Source organism: Ascaphus truei, chromosome 1 (assembly GCF_040206685.1).
Source record: "Ascaphus truei isolate aAscTru1 chromosome 1, aAscTru1.hap1, whole genome shotgun sequence".
NCBI classification, from domain to species: domain Eukaryota; kingdom Metazoa; phylum Chordata; class Amphibia; order Anura; family Ascaphidae; genus Ascaphus; species Ascaphus truei.
In genome coordinates this window covers 127,423,281-127,436,667 of record NC_134483.1, presented here as the reverse complement: position 1 = coordinate 127,436,667, position 13,387 = coordinate 127,423,281, and positions in this window count along the sequence as shown.

Here is a 13,387-nt window from a genome sequence, read left to right as displayed (position 1 = left end):
TTACATGATGCACAGATTAATTGCATCATGTACACACTCAATGCAATTGTGTGACATTTCATATACATTTGTGTAGCTGCTGGTTTGTTGTTTTATTTTTACAAATCCTGCTGGATTAATTGTAACATGCAATGTGGTGATTTTAAGATTAAGAATTCATGTTTTTATTTATGCATGTTTTATGTGTTTGACGGGATGAGATCCGGGCACCTTTTATAGGGTAAATTCTGTGTTTATGGGGCTTATCCTCAGGTTTCTCAGTTTCGATTTCCCATATGTCGGCTTGTTCCCGTGTGGCTTAATAGGTGAGCTGGTTATTATACATACACACGTAATTGGGCATCATGGATGGATTATAGTCACCATTACCCCTATATTGCTTATGGTTCTGGATTCCTACTTTATACAGCTATTCCATATTGTATTGGAAGCACCATTCAGGGGATTAGTTTCACATTTTTCCTGAAATAAAACAATCTAATGGCCCCTAACCCTTAATCACCTTAGTGGTTAATAACGCTATAGTAATTAAGGGGTTAACCTACCCTCCCCCGCTACCCACCTGGGAGGCCTAACCACCCACCCCAGACCCACTATATCCACCCTGTACCCCTTGATTGCATGGTGGTACATTTAATATGGGCATGATAAGCCATTATATCAGTCAATGGTCATCGTAATAAAAATAAATGAAGGCCCACAATACACAATATTAAAACATACACAAGCACCTAAACATCACAATTCAATAAATAAAAACACTGGCCAACAAATTCAATTAATAAAAGCACTAACCAACAAAACAATTAAATCATTTTAACTAGAAACCAACAAAGCAATTAATTAATAAAACAACTAGCCAACACATCAATTCAAACCAGGAGCCAACAAAATAATACATTCATTTAAAACTGAAGACAATCCCATTGGTTGCTGTACCATGTGATTGGTTACCTTAGTTCAAAAGGATGTGACATCATCCCTTAAAGTGCCAATCAATGGATACAAAGTGGGTATAGTGGTCCCGGGCTGGGTGGTTAGGCCTCCCGGGTGGGTAGCGGAGGAGGGTGGTTCACTCCTTAATTACTATAGTGGTTATTAACCGCTAAGGTGATTAAGGGGCCATTAAATTGTATTTTTTCAGATACTCTTGCTGGCATCAGAGGACATGGACCTGCAGTATGCTGACGAGGATGCCCTTCATGATGGCAGGGGTAAGTTGAACGTTTTATTTACTTTATTTATGCAGGCTGGCTAATGTTTGAAAAGAACACACTAAAAACAGCAGGCTGCACCACAGCCTCCTCCTCTATGCGTTTTGCCGGATGCACGCTGCGGGAACCGAAGCTACGGAGCAACAAGACCCAAGACGGATGAGCTGACAGGGCTAAGCTTACTGCCCCTGAGCCCCGACTTTCATAGTGGTCCCCTCTATGCTCCGTTTTGTGTTCCCCCTACAGCCATGTACACCATAGGTGTTGTATTCACCCAGTGGCTCGCCTGAGCGCACGACAGTGTTATACCCCTGGCTAATGTTTGATTTTATAATGGGCCAATGCACTATTATCCATATGTGGATAATAGTAATTTTGCCTATTACTGTTCTATATGTGTTTGGGGAGGGGGGTTGTTGGGGGGTAGAGGAGGTGGGTAGTAGGGTTATTGTGTTTATTTTTGTTTCTTGGGGGTAGAGGGATTGGGTGAAGGGGTAGTAGCCCCAAGGATGGATATTTAGGCCTTCCGGTGGGTAGCGGGGCTGGTTAACACCTTCATTACCATAGCGGTTCCCACTGCTATGGTAGTGAAGGGGTTAACTCCTCCTGCAACCTTCCAGGCAGGCCTAACCATCCACCCTGGGACTACCCATTCATCCACCCCCTCTGCCCCAAGAAACAGGCTATTGAGGTTTAACTCCTTCATTGCCTTAGCGGCTGGCCGCTAAGGTAACGAAGCTGTTTTAATATACATTTTATTACTAGTGTAGATGAGCTCCTGCTTCCTGAGATACAGGCCCCGTAATGGGGTGCCGGTATCTCCTATGCATTTAAATGTCTCGCGTCACTTGACCGTGGGAATAAAATGCATAGGAGATACTGGCACCCCATAACGGGACCTGTATCTCGAGAAGCAGGGGGTCTCTGAACCTGAAATCAACGCGGTTCTGCTCGTAGGCCCCCTGCTCATCTACACTAGTATTAAAATGTATATTAAAATCTTTTGATCGCTGGTGAGATATGCACAGGGAGAGGCGGCTCTCTCTAGGCAGCTCTCTCTGCCGTCCAAAAACAAATTGCCCAATTTGCCCTTTTCAGAGAGGCGATCATCACGCCGCTGGCTACTCGCCCGTTTTGGGAATTTTCCTATCACAGGTAATCGAGGATTTCTGAATACTGTGATAGCAACGCTCAAAAAACAGTCAGCAAAAACGGCCAGGCGATTTTTTTTTATGAAGGCTTATAGAATAGGCCCCTTCATCTTCATTCAAATGAATGGGAGTAAAATACTTTCCAGCAAAGGGAAAGCAGTTTCACAACATATTGAATAAAAGCCTAAAACGAAATGATTATACTGTAAAATATTCCATCTTAACTTGAAGTCAGCAAAAGCTGTTAGGATAAATAATTTACATGATTCTCCTCCTCACGTTCGCCTGTACATTCATTTGTAAAGAGATATTAATTGAATACTTCTGAGTTTTAACCTGTGCACATTCAGACAAACACCACATCATACCGTACATTGTTGTTATAAATCTGCCTTTTAACTTTTTCAGCTTAATAACTAGTTCCTGAAAACAGCAATGTTAACTGTTTTCAGAGCCACAGTATGTAGACATCACATTTTTCTTTGGTGTATGCTGAAGAACAACAACTTCCCTGCTCTCAATTTAACCCATTATTATATTCCAAGGGAGTTTTTCTCCCAGCCAACTGGCCAGCTTTGCCACCCCCATGTCTGTTTTCATTACATTGCTGTAGCGTGGTTCTCCCTGGGCCCTCCTCCTTACCTCCGCTGTGGTGGTTGGTGAGGGTATTGCCTCCGTCAGCGGTAAACCCGCTGGCTAGCCAGAGAGTTGGAGGACAGTTGCAGGGAGCGCTCTGGTGCTCCGAAGGCTCCGCGGCGCATCCGAATAGTGGGGGACGCCATTTTGGTTATCTGCGCATGCGCAGTGTAGTCACGCATGGGCAGCAGGCATCCCTAGTCCGGTGGCCATGTTGGGGTTGGTGCGAGAGTTCGCGCATGCGCATGAAGTCGCGCACGCGCAAGAGTAAGCGCGGAAAGCTGCAGCCAACAGGAAGAGGCTCAGAGCTGGGACTACATATCCCATGAGCCTCAGGGGCGATCACATGGGTGCAAGTGACCAATAAGGTTGGCTGGATCCCTGCTCACAGTAAAAGGTTACATTTGGCGCGCTGGGACCGCGCGTCAGTCGGAGCTGGGACACGGACAAGGTAGGAGATATGTGCAGGGGTCTGTGACTCCTTTACTAGGCCAGAATCACCCCTGTTAGGCCCCAGTTAGGCCCCGACTCCCCTCAGCTTGTGGTTGCTGCAGGGACCGGCCCATAGGATAGGGACACGGTCCTGTAGAACCAGCATAATTGAGGACGCGGTGGCATCCTGGCCCTTGGTGATCAGACTGGATCACCATCTGCAGATTGAGAGACATTCTAAAGGTGGATCACTCCACGCAGGAGCCACCCACCGTAGAGGTGGAGGCATCGTGGATCACCCTTCTGGTTCCGTGGATCCCAAGTATAGCCTCTGCACGCCCGGGTGTGGACACACCCGGCAGGTACCTCTCCACAACACGTGCACCAACCAACAACTCAAATTAGTGGACAGCGCTGTCTCACACTTGGGTGGGTGGGGGACTCTGAGGAAACGGTGTTGGGGAACATGGTGTGGGGTTGCAGCCCTGCGAGGCTTAGTGTTGCAAGGTGACACTACTGTTATATAACTGTTATGCATATAGTAAACTGTTTTACCCATAATCTTGTGTATTGGTTACTGTATGTGGGTCCTGTTTCAGGGGTTATTCTACACCCTAGAATCCCGCACAGGTGGAGGCGCTACGAGCATCGTTCCAGGATACACCCCAGGCTCCCAGCAGCGGAGGCTCAGACCTCCTGTGAGCCACAGGTAATGCACCACACACACCGTTGCCACACATAATCCACTGGTGGGGGAGGGGGATATTAGGGTTACACTGCTAATGTCCTTTCTTATGTTTAACCTCTTTGAGGCAGTAGGACAATGCAACAAGATGTTCTATAGCTCCTTCTTCAAGCATTGGTGTTAATAGAAACAGAATTTAAAGAGAGGAACACCACCTTGACTTTTGATTAGCTGTCTATGTGAATAAACCTAACCACTTTTTTTTTCTGTGTTGAGCGCTCAGCAACATCCTAGTTCTTTGACCGACAGTAACCCCAGCAAGAGAGGAAGAATATGTGAGAACAACTGAATATGAAGAGCTATCATTACAATGCCAGCTTTAAAGAGCTACACTATATGGGTAGCTGGGAAAGCTGCAGCTTCTGTTCCACTGTGGACGCAGCCTTAGAAGTAGCTTAGCGTTCAGAACAATATACACTTTGAAATGAGTGAACCCGATTCAAATAACATTGTCAAAGCTGTTTTGGAAAAAGTATTATTTCGTTTTTTATATTATTATTTTTTTATATTGCACCAAAAATGTGCTCTGGAAAACAAACAGTACAATTAAATAGTTATCCACATGTCTGACGTTGGTATAATTAAACCAATTGGGGGTGGCACTCCAATTGTTGCAATGTCTCCCTTTCATTATATTTATTATGTCTCTCTCATCGCACTTTTGGTGCAAAACATTCACTGGACATCTTTGGATCACCTCCTTCTTGTCAATGTTCCTGTGGAGATGTGACCGCCCCAGCTAGATAAAGAACGTCTAAGGGTATTATTCAATGGGCTGTGAGGCTGCTTCTCCATACTAGGTTAACCTCTGAGTTACATTCACTTCAGTGGGACCCAGAGGCTTCCATGACACAGAGAAGCCGCTTCACAGCATATTGAATAGAGGTCTTAGGCCGCGCTTATAGTGCTGGCGACTGCGACGCGACCAATGACGTTACCCGTCGCCGTCGACCACCCGTGAAAGTTATAATTTAACTTTCAGCGATGTCGCTAGCGACGGGGTCATTGATTAGTTTACAGACAGTCACATGTGGCGACAGTCCAAATTTTGGGTCGCTCCGTCACTGTTGCACTTACTATAAGGAGTCAATTGTTTCGTTTTGGAGCGACGTCGTCGCGGACACTATAAGCGCAGCCTTAGAAGGTTATTCCTGAAACTGTGATAGTACCGATTGGGGCACTATCACGCAATGCAAATCGCAGTTTCATAAACAAATGCCCCTAAGTGACATCTTGTCATTGAGCTCTAGAATAATAGAGGTGTTCTGTGGAGGTACAGGAAGTGACAGATGTTCTGTGGCGACATAGGTCACTCTTCAAGCTGCTGGGCTCACTTCAAATTAATGGGCTTCAAGGACTTCCCTGCATGACGAGCAGAAGCAGGTTCATACAGTAGATACTGAATAGGGGCCACAGGGGGGAGAGAAATGTTATTAAGGTGTTCTGTAGATGCACCTTAACATGTACTAATAGCCACTGAGTATCACGTTAGATCCAAATAAATCAAAGGTTTCCAATGGTAATGCTTGAATCATAAATAAGAAAATGATCAGTATTATGTAAAATATATATTTTATAAATGTATGCATTATTGTTTACAACATATATAATCACTACAGAGGTAAGCAAATAGGAGAAGGCAGGTTGTGCTTTTTCAGGGGTAAACAGGCTATTCATCAACCAGCGCAAACTGATGTCATGCTCAAAACAATAGAGAGGATCATTAAATGCTGTCACACATCCATTATTACTGCAGCGCTGGGAATGGAGCCCAGGTGAGCCCGTCAATTTCCAATCAACACAGGGCTGCAAAAGTTAGTGACATAAACTACAGTATTATAAACAAACAAGTCCTATTTTCTCAGCCAGCGGTACTTATTGAACTGTTTGTAAAGCACTGATGTATACTCCTTTTGTATGCTGTATATATTTCATATTTTTTTATGATTGCACACCACAATCTCTTGTAAAGGTATTTAAACACCACCTAATCCAATCTGCCACCTTAAAAAGAAATATGTGCAGGGGGGTATATGGGGGATAAATCACGCATGTGCAGAAAACAGAAAGCACAAAGCATGTGAACGCTAGTAACCTCTAGATCAGCTGGAGAAGTAGGTGAAAGGTAACTTGATGTCAGCAGCAGGGTGTGCATGCAGAGCATGCAGACTGTTACACAACCTCCTCCTTGCTGACTGCAGCAATACAAGCAAAATGGGAGTTAAAAGCAAAGGGTACAAGGCTTAGCTGGAATAAAATGTTCTATTTAATGTAACTTCATTTTATTTATTATGCACCATATTTATTCCTATTTGTTCTTTATTTTTTTTCTGTACTCATATCAGATTATTTAATGCATCTTGAGTTTTACTGCTGGGACAAAAACATGTTGAAACGCATTTCATAGAAGTTAAATTGTGGCATTTTTAGATAAAATGTCATCCCACAATAAAAAAAACCCAAAAAACAGATATTTGCTTTTCTTTGTTTGGGCTGCTTATTCGAGCTGTGGAGACTTTTTGTTGTTGACAACTTTAAACATTTGGATGTTTGACTAGAGGCATTTATGTGATAAAAGAGAAATAGTTAGTGGTGATGAGCTGGTCAAAGCTTAAAAGAGGAATAGTTAGCACTAGATTAGAAGTGTGAATGCCCTGACATCTGTGTTTTTGCTTCGAGCTAATATTACACGGTACCAAATGACTTTACGTCTGGCATTGCCAGATATTGAACTGGTACACAAAATCCTTTCTATATTTAACCTCTTTGGTGACTGTGATATCTGTATGGTATAGATCTGCAATGCAATCCACATTTTGCTGGCTAAGGGTTAAACATAGACATAACGTAGAGGGGAAAGACAATTTGGTGGAGTCGTGCCTGTGCATAAACCTAACCAGATTGTTCTCTGTCTGGAACACAGTGACACACTTGTTCTTTGACCGGCAGTAACCCCAGCAAGAGAGGAAGGAAAAGAGCATGAGCAGAACTGAGATTGCTACATTATTATTACTATGGCTGCATCAAATATCCATAACTAACATGGGCACCAAGTTATGCTTTAGGCTGCGTCCATAGGCGGACGCTCAGCGCTGAGCCCCTGCATCCTCAATGAGGATACCTTGAGAGGGGGCTCACGCGAGCGTCCGCAGGCGTGCTCAGGCTTTGGAGTTTTCAGCCGAGCGCCAAGCTGTTTTTCAGCGCGCTATCGGCTGAAAACATCCAATCAGCCGTAAGCAGCGTCAATGTCACGGCGCCGTGACGTCGGCGCCGTGACATTGACGTCAGTGCGTCGCGGGCGATTGGCCCAGCGACGTCACTGCCCCGCCTCCAACCACCTCCCCCCCGACTCCCTTCGCGCACGCTGGCTCGCCTGCAAGTCCGTGCAATCGCGCTGACTGAAGCAGGCGAGCCTCAGCGTTAGCGCGCCTCCGCTCTCCCCACCCCTCTATGGCCCGGCCTTAGTGTGAATTTGCAGTGTTCTGGTAGCTTTTTGTTATAGTAGCAGAATATTTCCAAAGGTTTTCTTATGATCCTATTACATGCAGTTAAAATTGTTTCTTTTTAAGAATATGGAGTTGAAGTTTCTGACTAGACATATAACCAAGATACTGGCCTGTGAAGTAGGTTTGACACCCATTGTAGTCACTCTACCGGTGTCTCAGGTGTTGGATAGTAAAATATATATATTTTTAATATGGACTTGTTCAAGTGTAGAGATGTACTGCACTTTCACTGAATTTTGGGAACCAGGCAACATTCACAGAAACAAAATTAAGAATTTTTTTATAAAAACGGCAAAATTGCATCAAGCATTGAAAATCAGTGTGCTTGGTCACATGGCTCATTATATGTACTGCCATTTTTGCTACATTCTGTTGAAATTGGCCGAATTGCATGGTAAATTTTGCACCTACAGTAAGTGCGTTTTTGTGAATTTCTAAGCAATCTGAACCTTCGAAAATGTACAATTTTAGAGAAATATTCAGATTTGAAGACATTCGCTATTCAAGTGCACAAAATTATACATAACATAGGAAAGTTAGACTGTTAACCCTCTCATTATTTGCTAAGCTATCATGCTAGTTAAATAGGGTTGGGGCAGTTGAAAAAGACTATGGGCCTCATGCAGAGAGCAGCGCTAACAGGGAAAGCGGCATGTTTTGCCGAAATCTGCCTTTAGAAAGGCAGATAATGGCGAGTTTTAAAAAAAGCGCCATTTTTTTTTCTGAAACTCGCCGCGCGGCTGGAGAGAACCTAAATCTCTCCAGTGTTGAAAACGGCCGTATTCAGAGAGCCGCGAACGCCATCTAGTGGCTGTTCGCGCCAAAAAAATTGGGCGATTTTCAACATTTTGCTTCGCCAGCAAGAAGCTGGCGCTCGGCGGCCGGTGGGGGAGAAAAAAAAAAAAACGCGATTTTTTCCCCTCTAGTTTCAACAGCGCTCATATCGCTGGTTGAAACTCTCCATATGCAGACAGGATTCTAAATGCAGTTTTATGCCCTTTCTGCATATGGAGAAAAAAACTCTCCATTACAGCTACATTTTATTCCCCTCTCCAATTTTAAATAGCGCTGCTCTCTGCATGAGGCCCTATGTAACAATAATCATCTCAAGAAACTGGAGATTTGTTTGCAACTTCTGATTGCTGACTTCTCTTTGGCCCATTACCTCAATACTGTTTAGTGCACTACTCTTATAGCAGCAGTTTGTTCCCTTTATATAGCAGTTTGTTCCCCTTATAAGTCTAGATTAAAGGTAAACAGGGATATACTGTACCAAATAAGTAAAGATGGGAAGGATGTTGATTCAGGGAGAAATCTGATTGTGAATATTTGGAGTCGGGAAGGAATTTATTTTTCCCCTTATGAGTGTAGCCCTCTTTCCCCGTGACTAAAGAGACTATGCGTGCTGATTACCTCTCAGGCGTACAGGAGGCCTGATCCTCTGCCAATTGGAGCCTGGGGTGATCACGTTCATTGGTATGCAGCACCTCTACCTGCGAGAGAACCTAAAGCAATAGGATAACCTCTCACATGCACCCACTAGTAACAGATAATAACACACGCACACACAGTATGGCTAACTTATATTTACTGGCATATAGTTGATAACTTTAGTAATAGCAAGGTCGCAACCACCCGAGTCATGAGATGCCTTGGGCACCAAACCCCCCGATGTCCACAACAGCAACCCCACCCCAACATGTGTGACAGTACTGCTCACAGTGTGTATGGCCACTGGTGCACTTTGGGCAATACCTTCTTGGTATTAGTCCAGACCAGGCATTCTTGGTTGATTGTACGCCGACCCGCCACGTGTCCACGCTGCACGTGGATCCTCAAGTGTCCAGTCCACCTCTGAGGGGGCTCCCGTTGGAGTGTGTCCCTTGTAATATTTTCTGATAATGGATAGGCCTGGGTCTGGTCCCAGACTGCAGGCCGCAGTCACCGTGTGGCAAATGGCACAGATGCAGCACTCTTTCACTGTAACGACAGGGGAAGCGTCCCTAGCTATGGATCTTTCCTGCAGCTACTTGTGATCGGAGCCTAGCTGAGGGCCTACGGGGCAATCTGGCCTAGTCCAGGGAAGCACTGCTCCCTGGACACTACCTGCTCAGTTGGGGTCCCTCTCCCGACTGCCGTAGTCCCTGCTGAGCGTGCCAAAAGTCACAGTAAGCTGGCCGTTATCCTATGAGCCCTATTGACTCCTGCCACTCATGTGGTAGCAGCCCTAGAGGCTGCTGGGACTTGTAGTCCCTCCTTGCAAAAGTCCAACACTGGCTACCGTAACTATGCTTCTCTGCGCATGCGCCGGGTCTTGCGCATGCGCAAGGACGTCCAAGATGGCGACGCCCTGCGATCGCACCACCACAGAGCCCCGGTGATCCGGTCACCCCTCCGACCATTGCCTGCAGCTTCCTGGCCAATCTGGCACTCGCCGGATATCTGCACGGAAAGAAGTGGTTAAATGGAGAAATAGTAGTAGGAGAAAGTAACAGTAGCTAATACAGGCAGTCCTCAGTTATCCGACACAATGCGTTACTCAAAATGGCGTTGAAAAGCGAAACGTTGTAAAGCGAAACATGTTTTCCCATAGGAACACTGTTTAAATGAAAGGTTCCGTTCCTGAAGGCATTTTTAACACTAAAATACACCAAATATTTTATGCAGGCAATAAAATATGCAGCACACACATAAATTATATAGTGTATATACTGTATTATATATAAAATATAACATAATAAATAATATATTATATAGTATAATAGAATATTATATAGTATAATATTATATATATTTACGCTCTTACGACGCTTTGCAACGCTGTTCATGTGAATTTGTATATATATATACACACATACACAACGGTGCAAAGCGTCGTAAGAGCGTTGGATAAGCCGTTTTGGCGTTGTAAAAATGAATATAGGTATGCATTGCATAGCGTTGGATAAGCCATTCGTTGTAAAGCGAAGCGTTGTAAAACGAGGACTGCCTGTATACTGCAAATTATAAAGGAATGTATCAATTCTTACACCTTGCTATAATTTGTCTCCGCTTTGTATTCATCAGATAAACCCTGGGTCAGCCTAAGAGATTTGCATTAAAATACATTCTTACATTTGGCGCAGACTCCGATGCACACTGGCACGCTTCATGTGACGCCCTTTGAATTACCTCTGCTAGTTGTTCTTTTACTAGTTTAATCCCGCTAATGTTGAAGAAGAGGGCAACATATTACAGACGGCAAATAAAGACACCAGCACTTCAAATTCAAAGTACTGCTAGAAAGAGTGTAATACAGGCATACCCCGCTTTAAGGACACTCACTTTAAGTACACTCGCGAGTAAGTACATGTCGCCCAATAGGCAAACGGCAGTTCACCCATGCGCCTGTCAGCACGTCCTGAACAGCAATACCGGCTCCCTACCTGTACCGAAGCTGTGCGCAAGCGGGGAGACTATAGAGCCTGTTACACATGCGTTATTTACATCAGTTATGCCCGTATAGGACGATTGCAGTACAGCACATGCATCGATAAGTGGGAAAAGGTAGTGCTTCACTTTAAGTACATTTTCGCTTTACATACATGCTCCGGTCCCATTGCGTACGTTAATGCGGGGTATGCCTGTAAAAGTAAAGGATACCGCATTTTCAGGTTTCAGTTTCAGGGAGTAAGATTCGGACCAGGATGAAGACATTGGATATGTATCCTTTAACACAGGGGTGCACAATCTTTTCCCCCTGTGCCCCCCTGCTGGTTCTCCCCCCTCCCCTCCCCGCGCCCCCTCTCCTTACCTGGGCTCCGGTGTTCTGACGTCTCGATATGATGTCATGGCAATACAGTGTCACGCGACCCTGCGGCGTCATTTGACGCATGGCAATGCGTCTCCAGAAGCAGTCTGAGCCAAGTTAAGGGAAATCTACAGAGGCCTTCGCCGCTCTCCCGGCATGTAATTTAAATGCCTTGGGGAAGCGTGCAGAGCCTCATTAAACCCAGCGCCCCCCTCAGAGAATCACCCAGTTTGTTCACCCCTGTGTTAACACATGATCTTTAAAGGGGTAATCCCTTCTAGAATAAAAATGTACTAATGGCAGTGACATGTTTAAATGGTTACATCTTAGCGACTCGTGCCTTTCTTATTCAAATTTGACATCTAGCGGTATGTTTAAATAATATTTAATCTCAGTTTGTAAAGATGGTGAGCTGAGACTTCGGAGAGGTTTTCAATTCCTCTGGCTGTTCATTTTGGTCACTGTGCTTATCTCCCCCGTCTCCCTCTCTCTCTCTCTCTCTCTCTCTCTCTCTCTCTCTCTCTCTCTCTCTCTCTCTCTCTCTCTCTCTCTCTCTCTCTCCCACTCTTTCCCTGTCTCTTTATTGACAGTCAGAAAAAGGCTAAAGAAAACACGTTATTGACAAACACTTCCCCATTCAGAGGCCCCTAAGAAATTCAACTTATAAATAATTTCCCCAAAAATGAAAAGAGACAAGTATTTTTTGTTAGCATGGTTACATTTGTTTAGGGAAGCCAAATTAGACTGTTTTATTGGCAGTTAAGAATGTGATTTGACCTGGGACCCGTTATAACCTGTGCACCCACCTTGATTAATTAACATATTGTATATTGTACTTCAACTGTAGACTTAATATTTTTATTGATTCTTTAAGCCCCAAAATATTCATTTTTGACACTTTATTGCAGAATAATAAAGGTCAGTGTCCTACTAGTGCTAGTTCATTTTTTAGTTTTGAATATATCTATATCTATATATATAAAATAGACTATGGGGCGTAATTCATTGAACTGCGGTAGTGGTATGGACACTCCCATTTAAATCAGCCCCGATAAACCCTATCACTGCTTAATGAATCACCCCCTATGCATGTTGTCTACACGTATTCTAGCCCTGTTTCTGCTTCTCTATAGGACAGTCCTGGCCCGTGTAAACTGGGACATTAAATTGAAATATATTCCTGTAGCCAGGTCTCCCCAGCTTGTCAGCACCCGCCTCACCTAGCTGCCGATCGCGGGTGCCGCCGAGTCCAATGGCGGCTCCGCCCGGCGATCGCAGAGGTGAGGGCGGTCAGGTCCCGGCTCGGGGGTTGCCGGGGACCCGTGCGGCCAGTTGCCAAGGCCACAGGCGCGTCACAGGGATCCCGGCGCTCCCGGAGCGGGCGGTGAGGGCGCCACCAGTGATAAGGGACTCGCGCATGCGCAGTGATCGCGCACGCGTAGGTAGGGCCCCAGAGTCAGGGAGAAGTCGCGCGAGGGCAAGAATAGGAAGGGAGAGGTTGAGGCAGCACCAGAAAGCTTGCGCAGGCGCAGGACAGCCCATAGAAAGCCCCCGAAGCCCTAGCCTACCAGGGAAGGCTCTAGTAGGGACTACGAGTCCCAGGAGCCTCTGCGCGCCCCACGTGACACCAGGGAGCCAATAGGGCTTAGGATCTCCAGTCAGGCAGAAAGATACAATTTCGCGGGCTTTCAGCATGAGAGTCAGTTGGAGCCGGGGAGCTGTGAGGGAAGGAAGGGTGCGGGGAGCGAGTGCAGCTCCTGCGCCCAGATAGGTACCCACACCCCAGGTAGGCCCCAACTCCCCACCAGATTAGTGGGTAATTGATCAGGGACGGCCCAAGATAGGGCCGCTGCCCTTAGTGTCAGTGTGCTGTCTAGTCAGGTTCACGGCTGTCAGTGCCGTGAGGTCTGACA